Source organism: Marmota marmota, unplaced genomic scaffold, assembly GCF_001458135.2.
Source record: "Marmota marmota marmota unplaced genomic scaffold, marMar, whole genome shotgun sequence".
NCBI classification, from domain to species: Eukaryota; Metazoa; Chordata; class Mammalia; order Rodentia; family Sciuridae; genus Marmota; species Marmota marmota.
In genome coordinates this window covers 20,442-34,618 of record NW_026009505.1, presented here as the reverse complement: position 1 = coordinate 34,618, position 14,177 = coordinate 20,442, and the positions used below count along the sequence as shown (strand labels likewise).

The window sequence follows — 14,177 nt, the reverse complement described above, 5'->3', positions numbered from 1 at the left end:
TTTCCATTTTCCCATATAGGTCAAAATGAAGTGAAACCTCAAAACAAAAACTGAAATACTGACAGCAAACCAGTGAACCTAGAATTCCCAAACCTTGGTAACATAGTAAGGCCAGGAAAAAGATAAATCCTGCCTAATATCAAAGAAATTTGAACAAAACTACTGTAAACCCAACACTAGATCTATCCTTAATCCTAACCCTACAGCTCACCCTAGCCTCTTTAGAGGACCTTTGACCATAGAAGTCCCAAACCAAGGGAACCTACTGGGGCAAGGTAACAGATGAATCCTGCAGAGTATCAAAGAAATCTGAGCAAATAATTGGGGGAAGTGTTAGTTTCAGTACATGCATACTTCCTTGATTTCTCCGAAAGTGCTCTGGAATAAAGTTGATTTGCATGTTTCAGCAGAGGGCAACATTCACAAGGAACAAACAAGAGAGTGCCCACAGAGAACTGATAGAGTGTGTGCAGTTTCAAACAGCTAGCACCAACACTGTTTAATTCTGTGCTCCATTTCTCTTCAACAAAATACTTCAAAATAAAGTGAAACCTTAAAATAAAAACTGTTCCTGACAGCAAACCATTGAACCAAGAATGCCCAAACCAGGGAACATTGTGAGGATAGGTAAAAGACATATCCTGCCCAGTATCAAAGTTACATGAATAAAACTGACTCTAACCCTAACACTAGGTTTAAACCTACCCTTACCATAACCATAAACCTAACCCTAATATGTTTAGAGAAGCTTTTATCATAGAAGTCCCAAATAAAGGGAGCCTAGTGGGGCAAGATAACAGATGAACCTTGTGCAATATCAAAGAAATCTGACCAAATAATTTGGGGAGGTCGTTCAGTCATGTATATTTCCCTGTTGTCTCCAACAGTACTTTTGGATAAAGATATTTTTGCATGATTCAGCTTTGGGAAACTTTCACAAGGAAGAAACCAGAGTGCTCACATAGAACTGATTGAGTGTGTGCAGTTGTAAGCAGTGAGCACCAACCCTGTTTGATTTCAAGTTCCATTTGCATTTACCCATATAGGTCAAAATTAAGGAAACCTTAAAATACAAACTTTCCCTTACTGCAAACCATTGAAGGGATAAGGCCCAAACCTGGGGAAAATAGAAAGGCTAGGTAAAGACGAATTATGCCATGTATCAAATGAATTTGAACAAAACTCACTCTAATTCTAACACTAGATCTAACCCAACCCTAAGCTGATTCTAACCTGATTAGAGTCCCTATAATCATAGAAGTCCCAAACTTGGGGAGCCTAGCGGCACAACTTAACAGAGGAATCTTGTGCAGTATCAAAAAAATTTGATGAAAACTCGGGGGAGGTACTTCAGTACATTCATATTTCCCTGTTTTTTTTATTTTTTTTTAAGTGCTAATGCATTGCTGGGAGCCATTAGCCAAGTAGGTATGACAATTTCATTGCCAGCGTACCCCATGTTCCTTAGTGGAAGGACTCGTGGAAATAGGACATTTTGCAGTGACATTGCATGCAGGTGACCTTGCTCAAGGACCAAGGCGGATCCGGGTTTAGGGTGTTCCCGGTTTAGGATGATCTGAGTTTAGGGCGTTCCCGGTTTAGGACTATCCAGGTTTAGGGTGGTTCCAGGTTTAAGATTATTCCTGCTGGGAATAGGGCATATCCTGCTGCCTGAGTTCCCCTTGAGTTCTCACGGGATTCAGACAGAATTTTTTGGGAGACAGAAGCCCAGTGGGGGTGGATTTGGGCAGAGAACGTGGATTTACCCAGAACATGATTGTAGACGGCTGGTGTGAGTTTGGGAATAAATAGTTGCTGTTTGAATCTACAAGCTGTGTGGTGGCTCTTGATTTTGTGCCCAGACAGACTGGGGCAATGCATAATTTGTTTTTCATGCTTCAGCTTAGGGTACTTTCACAAGGAACAACCAGAGAGTGCCCACAGAGAGCTGATTGAGTGTGTGAAGTTTCAAGTAGCTAGTACTAACTCTGTTTGATTTCCAGCTCAATTTTCATTCACATCTATAATCCATAATAAAGTGAAACCTAAAAATTCAAAGTGTTCCTTACAGTGAACTGGCAAACCTTGAAATCCCAAACTTGGGGATCTTACTAAGACTAGGAAAAGGATGAATTTGTACAATATCAAAGTAATCCATGCAAAAATATTGAAGCTTGCTTCTAAATTGCTCAAAGATAAAGCTGTTTCTTTCTAATTCAGCTTTTTTTTTCAGGTGATTTAGAGTAGAACTGTTCAGATGCCCCAGCTTTGGATCCCCCTGGAGATCCAGAGGTCTGGAAACTTATGATCCATCACAGTTCTCATTGGAAGAGACCTAAGAATGTCTAATCACTCCAGCCCCCTAATTTTACCCATAGGGAAACTTGACAGAAGAAAGTTTTCTTGTTTTTTCCCCAAAAGAAGTCACCAGCAGGTCTCCTGGCTCCCAGTCTGGTGCCCAGCAAGCTGGCATCATACCACAATGATCTTGTCGCCCTGAACACAGTCAGGACATTCAGTAAGTGCCTGTTGCTGACTGATGGGCTTTGTGCGTGGAGACTATGCCTTTCCGACTCCCATCAGTAGAACACAAGGTCTGCGTTGTCCAGCCATACATTTGGCTGGCTCTGTTGATCTGTTCTGTCCCTCCCGCCTCTTGCACCGAGGACTCACATTTATAGAAAAGTGAGGAAAGCTAGAGGAGGCATTTCATATTAGCTGTAAACAAAATGTTTTATTGAGTTCGCAAAGGGCACTCATAATTTTCTTCCTTTATACTTGTTCATGAAAACTTGCCCTGGGGGCTGGGGATGTGGCTCAAGTGGTAGCATGCTCTCCTGGCATGCGTGTGGCCCAGGTTCAATCCTCAGCACCACATACAAAGATGTTGTGTCCGCCAAAAACTAAAAAAAAAATGAATAAATATTAAAATCCTCTCTCTCTCTCTCTCTCTCTCTCTCTCTCTCTCTAAAAAAAAAGCCCCATTTTCCCTGATGGACAGAATAGCAGCCTCTGGGACATAAGTCCTTTGTATTTCTCCTTTCCTAGCAAAGCAATAAAACTTCCTTAAAAAAAAAAGAAAACTTTTATTTACTGTGTCCCTTCCCTGAGAAGGAAGGGACACAATAAATAGGGAATTTCATCTAGGAAGTTGAACTTATGGTCATTGTAACAGTGTTTTGCTTTTTAAAATCTTTTCTCTCCAGAAAAAGAGTAGATCTGGTAGACTTGTAGAGAATTGTAGCTGTATTTCCAGGAAATTCTCAGCTATGAGGCTTAAGATGACCAGAAAATGTTCTCAGTCCCCAAAGAAGATGAAAATAAGATTTGGGGTCAGAGAACTCAGAAGGTTGAGGTGATTTAGCTAAGAACATACCAAGAGCAAGCCTTCTGAATGGTACACTTGTGTACAGTGACCTCTCAAGTGCTAAGTTTAAATCATGATCAAATCCCAGCCTTGCCAGGGCCTCTTATAAAACTCTTCTCAAACCTGTTTTCTCCCACCAACTTATTCAAGTCACATACCACTTCCTTTGTCAAACAGAGCAAACCATAGAACCATCTTTTTTTCTGCTGTTCTCAAAACTTCTTGTCACTCTTGAGAAGAAAAGAAAATCAACTTGATTCCTCATACTGATGTCAAGCCTGTCAGTTTAATGCATGGATGAACCTGTTTTTCCTTTTTCTTTCAGTTGACTGAAATTTGGGTTTCTCTAAACACACGTGTGTCCTGTAATATTTGTGGGTTAAGTAGGATTTTGCTCTATGAATCAAGGGCAATGTATGTGCTAGGGTTTCTCCCTTAAAGGAACACTGCTGCTGTGTGAGCAACATATCTCCTGTTACACAATATCAGGAATTGTTTGGAAGGCGCGCGCGCGCACGCGCACACACACACACACACACAAATAGGTAATCTTCATGTAATTGAGCTGTATGATTTTTTGGCCTTGGAATTTGAATTCTTTCTCTGCTATGAACCTTGATAGAATTATTCATAAATGTTTTCAAGTTTGGGAGAAGACATTGACATGATTAAAAGATCACTAGCACACACTAGGTACAGCTGTGTGTAGGCACTTGAGAAATTATTCCCCAAGGCATTGGATGGAACAGGCCATGCCCCACTGGGACTCAGCCTGATGTCACCACCATGGTCACTGTAATGTACTAACACCTGAATTCCCTGAATGACCTACATACTAGTCATCAAGATGGGAAAAGATGTTTTAGGTACAGTCCCCATTTTAGAAGGTAAGAGAAGATATAAAAACATAAAACATCATTTTAATAATCATAGTTAAGGTTGAAGTTATTTGGGTGTATTGTAAAAGTAAAGGATGCAGAATTTTGGTTATTTTGACTTGAGATTAGACTTGTTTTGTATATTAAATTTTCTTTATTAGTTTTTGGTTACCATGTGGGGTTAGTTTATGAACTCTTTCAGGCATACAAAAGAGCAGGGCAAGATAGTGCATAACTGTAATCCCAGTGATTTGGGGGGCTGAGGCAGAAGGATCATAAACTCAAGGCCAGCCTCAGCAGCAAGAATCTGTGCCAAAACAAAAAGGACTGGGGATGTTCAGGCGTGGTGGCACACACCTATAATCCCAGCAGCCTGGGAGGCTGAGTCAGGAGGATTGCAAGTACAAAGCCCAGCCTCAGCAATTTAGCAAGACCCTAAGCAAATCAGTGAGACCCTGTCTCAAAATAAAAAATTAAAAAAGAGCTGGGGTTGTAGCTCAGTGGTTGAACACCCCTGGGCTAAATCCCCAGTACCAAAAAAAACAAACAAAAAAAAAAGATGGGATGTAGCTTAGGGGTAAAGCACCCCTGGATTCAATTCCTAGTATAAGAGAGAAAAAAAAAAAACTTAAAAAAACACTGAGATACTCACCAGGTTAAGGAATAAACCTTCCCACAGGGAGTTGAAGTCGCTATATATCCTTCCTCCTCAGTCTTATTTCCTTTCTCCCTCTCCAGAGTATAGCTATTCTCCCATTTCATTATTTTACCTCATATGTATACGTCCTTAATGGAAATAAAACACACAAGTGGCCATGGTGGTGCACGCCTATAATCCCAGCTACTGGGGAGGTGAGTTAGGTGCGAAGTCAGCCTGGGAAATTTAGGGAGGGAATTTTTTAAAAATTAAGAAGGGTGTGAAAATACTTTGTGTAAAACCAGTGACTTGAAAAATTGTGCTCTGTTTGTGTAATATAAAATGAATTGCATTCTGTCATCATATATAACAAATTAGAATAAATAAATGATTTAATTTAAAAAATAGGAAGGGCTGGGGTGTAGCACAGCAGTAGAGGAGCTGCCTAGCATGCACGCTAACCTGAGTTCAATTCCCAGCACCACAAAAAAATCCCCCAAACTACACTATGTACATACATGTATATATGTATGTAAATACATGTAGACATGTGATGAGATCTGTTGTCATATCTGTGATCCGTTGCATACATATGTAATAACTTTCAGTCCTTTCTCCTGTTGATGGGTATCACAAGGTATTTATATTTGTAGCTTTTCTTGACATAGCCAAATTTCTTTCCAAAGTGGTTGCACCGATAATTGTTGTTGTTAATGTGGTGAAATTTATGAAACATAACACTTATTCTCTTAACCATTTTAACATGGTCTAGCTATTGTAACCATTGTTTGGCTCACAGTTCCGTGGTGTGGAGGGCACTCACGGGGCTGCCTACAGCACCACCCTCCAGTTCCAGAGCTCTTTTCATCTTGCAGGACTGAAATTCCCACCAAGTACTAACTCTCCCCCTCACCTCCCAGCCCTGGTAACCTCAAACGATCTGTCTCTGTGAATGTGACTACTCTAGACAACTCATGTAAGTGGAATGGTAGAGTATTTGGTGTTTTGTGATTAACTTCTGTCACTTAGCAAGTCTTCAGGGCTTGCCCATGTTGTAGCGTGTATTCCATTCTTTGTAAAGCTGAATAATATTCCATCATGTGGACAGACCACATTTTATTATCCATTCATATGTTGATGAAGATTTGGGCTGTTTCTACCTTTTGTCTGATGTGAATAATGCTGCTATGAATATGGGTGTACAATTTTCTGCTTAAGTTCCTACTTTCAGTTGTTTTGTGTATGTACCCAAAAATGGAATTGCTGGGTCAAAGAATATTTTCAACTTTTTGAAGAATTTCCATATTGTTTTCTGTGGCAGTTGCACCAGCAATGCACAGGATTACAACATCTCTACATGTGTGCCAAAACTTGTCCTTTTCTGTTGTTTGGTTTCTTGTTTTTTAATAATAACAACAGGGCTAGGGATGTAGCTCAGTGGTAGAACACTTACTAAAATTTTGGTCCTGGGTTAGTCCACAGGACCAAAAAATAATAATATTGATAGATATCCTGTTGTTGTTTGAGAGGGTTGATAATTAGATTTCTGTGCTCCAAGAGTGAATATATATATATATATTCTTAAGTTTTAGGTGGACACAATATCTTTATTTTACAATTATGTGGTGCTGAGGATCGAACCCAGAACCTCATTCATGCTAGGTGAGAGCTCTACCAATGAGCCACAATCCCAGCCCCTTGAACTTTTTTTTTAATATTTATTTTTTAGATGTAGTTGGACACAATACCTTTATTTTATTTATATGTGGTGCTGAGGATCAAACCCAGGGCCTCACACGTGCTAGGTGAGCACTTTACCACTGAGCCACAACCCCAGACCAAGATAGCTTTTCTTTATCCCTACAATCCAGGAAACAGGAAGTGATGAGAGTTTGGGCTGAATAGAAAAAACAGATTCTCAGTTTATTGGGGATGTGGCAAATTGGTCCTGAAAGAAAACTTTTCTTAGATTAAGACCCAGAATTTAAAAATGAAAAAATAATAATAATAATGGGAAGCAGGTAACTGATGGAGGTCAGAAAGATCTGAACCTCCACGGGTCCCCACCTCTTGATATTCAGTCCCTTCAGTGGTCCTTTCTCACATGTGCCATTGGTCCGTGGGAACAATAAAGTCGAGCAGAGATGATGGTCCATCACTTTAAGGTCTGGGTGGTGAAGGTCACTGTGGCTTCTGTTTTGTGCTCCCCTAATGCCTTGCTTTGGGGGAAGCCAGCTGTTATTGCCTGGGGACATTCAGGCAGCCTTCGAAGAGGCCCAGGTGATGAGACACTGAAGCTTGTCAGCGACATCCCAGATGACTGTGATCCTAACCAAGAACTTGAATGCAGCTTCATGAGCCACCTGAGCCGGCCCTCTAGGTCACTGTCAGTTCCTGAACCTCAGAAACTGTGCAACCCAATTCAAAGAAATGATAAATTTTTGAAGTGAAGGATGTGCCAATCACTCCAGTTTGATCATCACCATTGTGTCATGTGTGATGTATACAATACCACACCTTACCCCGTAAACATATACCCTGGCTTTAGGTATCAATGAAAAAAGAAAAGAAACAGACCAACAAAAAAGGCAACTAAAAAAGAGAAGAGAAGAAAGAAACTGGGCTGGGGATGTGGCACATTGGGAGGGTTCTTGCCCAACACGTGTGAAGCCCTGAGTTCAGTCCCCAGCAAAGCAGGAAGGAACAAGCTGTGAGATCAGTTGGGATGTTTGTTGTTCTGAGTTGCTGAATGTTGGGGTAATTTATTTCACAGCAACAAATAACTAATGCAGCATCTATGAGATGGTCATAAGTAAAATGGACAGCAGCCAGAAATATGAACTTGTGTATCTGTGTGTGTATATACACTGAGCTACAGTCCAGCCTCTTTTTAAGATTTTGAGACGGGGTCTTCCTAAGATGCCCAGGATGGCCTCAAACTTGCCATCATTTTGCCTCAGCCTCTGTAGTAGCTGCAATTATGGGCATATGTCACTCTGTCTGGCTTCTTTTCTTTTTTGTTTTTATATGTTGGTACCGGGGACTGAACCCAGGGCCGTGGACTAGCTGAGCATGTGTTCCACCGCTGAGCTACACCCCAGCCCCTTGATTTACTCTAAACCCCCTATTGCAGGGTCCCTGGAAATTTACTTTCCCAGTTTTTGTTGTTGTTTTGTTTTGGTATTAAGGATTGAGCTCAGGGGCACTTTACCACTGAGCAACATCCCCAGCCTTTTTTTTTAAAACTTTTCATTTTAAGGCAAGGTCTCACCGAATTGCTGAGGGTCTGGCTGAGAGAAGGAGCCAGAAATATGATACGCTAGACAGGCAGGGACCACCATTGCAACAAGTCCAAGTTTCTCATCCCAGAGAGCCCAACTTCATGTTCAAAGTATCTGATGAGCCAGACAGTGCATGATCAACATATGACCAACATCCTGAGTGGACACTGGGCCAGATGACCAAGTGTCTCACTCTGATTGGATGTGGAAACTCCCCTCCTGAAAAGTCATTAGTCATTAGCTTTAAATGTCACCTCCAGCCACACCCTATATGTATTAACCCCTAGATAATAGGTACACAAGGGCGCCCCTCTCTGGGGACCCTTTCCTTGTGGGAGCTCTGCTTCCTGTTTCAAAAATAAATTCTGTTACTTCCCTCTTACCCTCTAATGTCCCTGGGTCTCATTCTTTGGTTCCACAAGAAAAGAACCTACACATCACTGTGCCTTACTGCTAGGTTGATGACAGTGACCTACAACCTGCAATCCTCCTGCCTCAGACTTTTGAATTACTGGGATTACAGGTATGTACCACCATATACAGCAAAATTTATTTTTCTTGATGTGCAGCATCAGAAATTCTCATTCATTGCTGAAGGGAATACAAAATGTTCAGCTGCTCTGAAAGACAATTTGGTTATTTCTTACAAAACTAAACATACTCTTACCATACAATCCAGCAGTTGTGCTCCTTGGTATTTACCCAAAGGAGCTGAAAACTTAAGTCCACACAAAAATCCACATATAGATGCTTGCAACAGGCTTATTCATAACTGTTGAAACTTGGAAGTAATCAAGATGTCCTTTAATAGATGAATGGATTAAAAATGGTGGCACATCCACATAATGGAATATCATTTAGCTCTAAAAAGAAGTAAGTCTTGCATTTGGTGCAGTGGCACAGCCTGTAATTCCAGCCACTTGGGAGGCTGAGGCAGGAGAATCACAAGTCCAAAGCCTATCTCAAAACCTCAACAAGGCCCTAAGTAACTTAGTGAGACCCTGTTTCAAAAATTAACAAACAACAACAACAAACTGGAGCTGTAGCTCAGTGGTTAAGCACCCCTGGGTTCAATTCCCCATGTAACATGGAATGGGGGTGGGAGGGTTCTTTGTCTTCTGAATTCAAAAAATGAAATCCTGAGTTAGGGGTGAACACAAAGTAACAAAATTTATTAGAGTAATAGAAAAAAAAGGGGAGTTCCCAAACATGAGGGGACCCAAGAGAAGGTGCCAAGGGGAGTCTGTTGTCTAGGGGTTTATATGACCCTAAGGGTTCAGGAGCTAGCCTGTGGCCCAACCATGGGAAGACACTGGGTGCCCACTGGCTCTTCAAATGCCCTTCAGTCCAATGAGATTACTGTACCTATTTTTTGGAGGGGGTCTCTGTACCAGCAACAGGTTTCTTTCATTCCCCGGGAACCAGCCTGACCTTAATGAAGCATGGCTTGTGTATGTAGTTTCTCTGACCCACTTCACAGAGGGTCCAAGTTTGGACCCTTAGAGGGTCAAGTTTCCTAAAGTACACTGGGACTCTGGTTGACCATGTTTGTCAATGTGTGAGAATTGCACTTGGGGGTGTTGGTGAGGGAGGGAACACGTGTGTGGGAGCAGGGGGTTAATGTGGAATCTCTGCCTTTTCCTTAGCATTGTGCTGGGAAACTAAAACTGCTCTAAAATTGTTGAATCTTCTAAAAATCGTAAAATTCTTTTGTTACTATTCTGACATATTAAAGGAAGAAGGGGGTCTTGATCTTGTTTTTTGTATCTCTCACTAATAACATTCCTTATACCATTATTTCAGGCAAACAAGAAAAAAGGAAAATAGGGGAGCTATTTTTACCCCTTCTGTGGATCAGCCAATCCCATTTTGCAGGAGGTAGGGCATCTCTGAACAGTGACTTAATGTTTGCTGCCCTTCCAGAGATTTCCGTGTTCATCCCTAGGAAGGACCTCACCAGTTTTCAAATCCCAGAACCTTGTTTTCCTCACCAAAAATGGCCTTTAGAGAGTGGCTTTACAATATTCCTTGTCGGGATACTGCATCTAAAACAGAGAGGCAATGAGCTCTCTGTTCTGTGCATCAATACATTATAACAAGCCAGACAATTTCAAGAATGTTAGGTTCCTGCATCAGGAAATTAATTCAGCTCTAGAAATCCCTTCCAACTCCGAGAACCACAGGGGCATGGTTATAAAACCTGAGTGGGTTTGCACGTGGGTGGAACTAGAGAGACACGATTTCCAGGCCTTGGGCTTTCAAACTCTCTAGGTTGAAATCAGAAACTGAAACTCTCAAGGTGATACTTTTTAAAAAGAAACTTTACAGATTTTTTTAGCCATAAAAGTAATTTGCATCTTTCATTTCTCCACTGGGTGATGGGTTTATTATATTGTTTTCTATCCCTTTGGCAAATTTTAAATATTTTATAATAAAATATACAAATTAATGTTCAAATACTTAAAATATTTACTTACTATGAAAACTACAACTGGGGATATAGCTCAGTGACAATCTGGCATGCACAGGGCCCTGGTTTTGATCCACAGCACCACAAAAACAAAAAACCTGTGTAAACAGTAAAGAAATATATAGCTGAGCACAGTGATGACATAGTTATAAGTATGCTCTGGCTGTCAGACCCTCAACTGTCAAGTTACTCTTTCTTACCCTTTTTATATTGTAATCTTCAGAACGAAGGTGCTGGGTGCAGCCCACACTTAAGGAGCAAGGCTTTGTGCACCCCTTTGTTTGGGGTACTGGGGAGGGAACTCGGAGCACTATATCACTGAGCCACATCCCCAGCCCTTTTTATTTATTTATTTATTGGCACTGGGGATTGAACTCAGGGGTATGCGACCACTGAGCCACATCCCCAGCCCTTTTTTTGTATTTTAATTAGAAACAGAGTCTCACTGAGTTGCTTAGCAACTTGCTTTGTGCTGAGGCTGGCTTTGAACTCATGATCCTCCAGCCTCAGCCTCCTGAGCCACTGAGATTACAGGCATGTGCCATTGCGCCTGGCCTCCACCCTTTTTATTTGACAGAGTCTTGCTAAATTGTCAATGTTGGCCTTGAACTTGTGATCTTCTTGCCTCAGCCTCCCAAACTGCTGGGATGATAGGTATGCACTACCATGTCCTACCCCAACTTCATTTTATAACTTTTAAAAATTAAAAAGTAAAGCCGGGCATGGGGCACACGCCTGTAATCCCAGTGGCTTAGGAAGCTGAGGCAGGAGAATCATAAGTTCAAAGCCAGCCTCAGCCAAAAGGAAGGCGGTAAGCAATTCAGTGAGACCCTGTCTCTAAACAAAATACAAAATAGGGCTGGGGATGTGGCTCAGTGGTTGAGTGCCCCTGAGTTCAATCCCTCATGTACCCTTCCCACAACACACACACACACACACACACACACACACACACACACACTTACTCAGATTGGGTGCAGTGGCACATTCCTTTAACCCCAGAGACTTAGGAGGCCAAGACAGCAAGACAGGAAGATCTAAAGTTTAAGCACAATCTGGACAATTTAGCAAAACCGTGTCTCAAAAAATGAAAAAAAAGGGCTGGGGATGTAGCTCAGTGTTCAAATGCACCTGGGTTCAATCCCCACAACATTTCCAGCTTTTTTTGTTGTTTCCTTTGGGGACTTCTGAACGTGTGCTCAAGCTACTATATTCGCATCCACTTTCCCACTACTCCTGATTTTAAAGCAGGATAGATCATGTCCTACTTATGTGGACCACATCATTTTTAAATCACATAGCTGGAGAAAACAAATCAAGGTGTCACCTTCATAACATTATCTGACCCTGCAATAGTCCCAGAAGCACTTGACATTCATTCCACTTAGGCAACATGTTGCCCCAAGTTCACATTTGCTCTCTCAGTACTGAAAATAGTCAGGTGGGTTTTTACTCTTCTTTTCACTCCATGCTCCTTCCTTCTTATCTTTCTTTCAAGATTCTTCTCAACAGAGAGTGTTAATTCAGGCACTAAATCCAGAAACAACTAATCGCCGTGAACTTTCCATACCTCATCTCAGGCAGCAAATGTGGGAAGAGAGAAGAGAGAGTGTTTCTGGGACACCTTGAGGCGGCTCTGGGTGCTAATCGTCTTACATCATCTCACACCACCTGCCCTCACCTGCTCCACCTCCTTTTCCTGCCTCCTGTTCCTGCTTCCTTTCCTCTCTTCTTTCAAGAGGAGTTGCCTCATCTGATCTACCCAAGTCAGCTCCACCTCCCCCCTCAAAAATGGCATCCTAATCTGCACCGTGCCTCCTGTGCAATTCAACAGGATGGAATTATATACACAAAAGAAAAAAACTGGAGGCTTGGGAGAGAGTGCCAATTTGGTGTGGATCAGAGAAGGCACCCCCTCTCGAAAGAAGAGAGGAAAAAATGGGATTAATAATAGGTCTACAATGTTTCAAGGACCACACAAAGTGGGACAGTGTCTTTTGATCTTCAGGGACATCCAGAGCTAAGAAATATGGCGGCACCAGCTCTATGTGTTCCTTTAAGCTTCCCTCTTCAAAACAAAATCCCACCTGCCTCTTCTCATTTTACCATCTTTTCATAACTTTTCATTGAGCAGCTATGGTGAATTCGGCCCAGTTACACATACCAAAAATAGAACAGTAAACAGAGCAGGTGAGACCTTTGTCCCCGTGAATTTTACATTCTGCTGAGGAGATGTATATGATAACCAAGGAAATAAATTGAATAACAAGAGAATTTCAGGTAATAAGAAACCTAGATCATGTAGGTTTTTTTTTAATATCCTTGTTTATTTATTTTTATATGGTGCTGAGGATTGAACCAGTGCCTCACATGTGCGAAGCAGGTGCTCTGCCACTAAGCCTCAACCACAGCCCCCATGTAGGGTTTTTGTACGGGGTATTGTACCCAGAGGTGCTTTACCACTAAGCCACATTCCTAGTCCTTTCTATTTTTTATTTTGAGACAAGGTTTCACTAAGTTGCTTACAACCTTGCTAAACTGCTGAGGCTAACCTTGAATTTGCAATTCTCCTTCCTTATCCTCCTGAGTTACTGGAATTACAGGTGTGCACTGCACCCAGAATGGAAGACCATTTTTGAAAAATCCAGTCTCCATAGAGACTGTCAAAAATTTGCTGATGCTGACTTTATTTCAAGACATCATGGCAGGTCATTGAGAAAGGTTTTCAATTATCAATGATCATTCCTCAGATAAACCTCATCAGCTACAACACTGCCACTGCACAAAGCTTTTTAAATTATAGCTGCAAAACTGGAATTCATTATGAGAAAGCAGAAAGCGAAGGTGAGCTTTGAGCAGTAAAATGACATAATTCACATTTTATGAAGACCTGTCTATATCTCTATAAGGACATGTNTCCAATATATGGAATCAATAAATGTTATTCACCACATCAATAGACTTAAAGATAAGAACCATATAGTCATCTCGATAGATGCAGAAAAAGCATTTGACAAAGTTCAGCATCCCTTTATGTTCAAAACACTAGAAAAACTACGGATAACAGGAACTTACCTCGACATTGTAAAAGCTATCTATGCTAAGCCTCAGGCTAGCATCATTCTCAATGGAGAAAAATTGAAGGCATTCCCCCTAAAATCTGGAACAAGACAGGGATGCCCTCTCTCACCACTTCTATTCAATTTAGTTCTCGAAATATTAGACAGACAAAAGAAATTAAAGGCATAAAAATAGGAAAAGAAGAACTTAATTTATCACTATATGCGGATGATATGATAATATATTTAACAGACCCAAAAGGGTCTACAAAGAAACTACTAGAGCTAATAAGTGAATTTAGCAAAGTGGCAGGATATAAAATCAACATGCATAAATCAAAGGCATTCCTGTATATCAGTGACAAATCTTCTGAAATGCAAATGAGGACAACCATCTCATTCACAATATCCTCAAAAAAAATTAAATATAATACTTGGGAATCAACCTAACAAAAGAGGTGAAAGAGTTAAAAAATGAAAACTAC

At 41.1% G+C, this 14,177-nt stretch overlaps 1 non-coding gene across 1 annotated transcript; it reads right to left on the bottom strand.

Annotated features, from left to right (window-relative positions):
- Positions 1-13,281: 13,281 nt before the first annotated feature.
- On the bottom strand, positions 13,282-13,423 carry LOC125614891. The gene has a single exon (XR_007345465.1). It is a non-coding gene; the product is annotated as a U4 spliceosomal RNA (small nuclear RNA).
- Between the last annotated feature and the right edge of the window lie 754 nt (positions 13,424-14,177).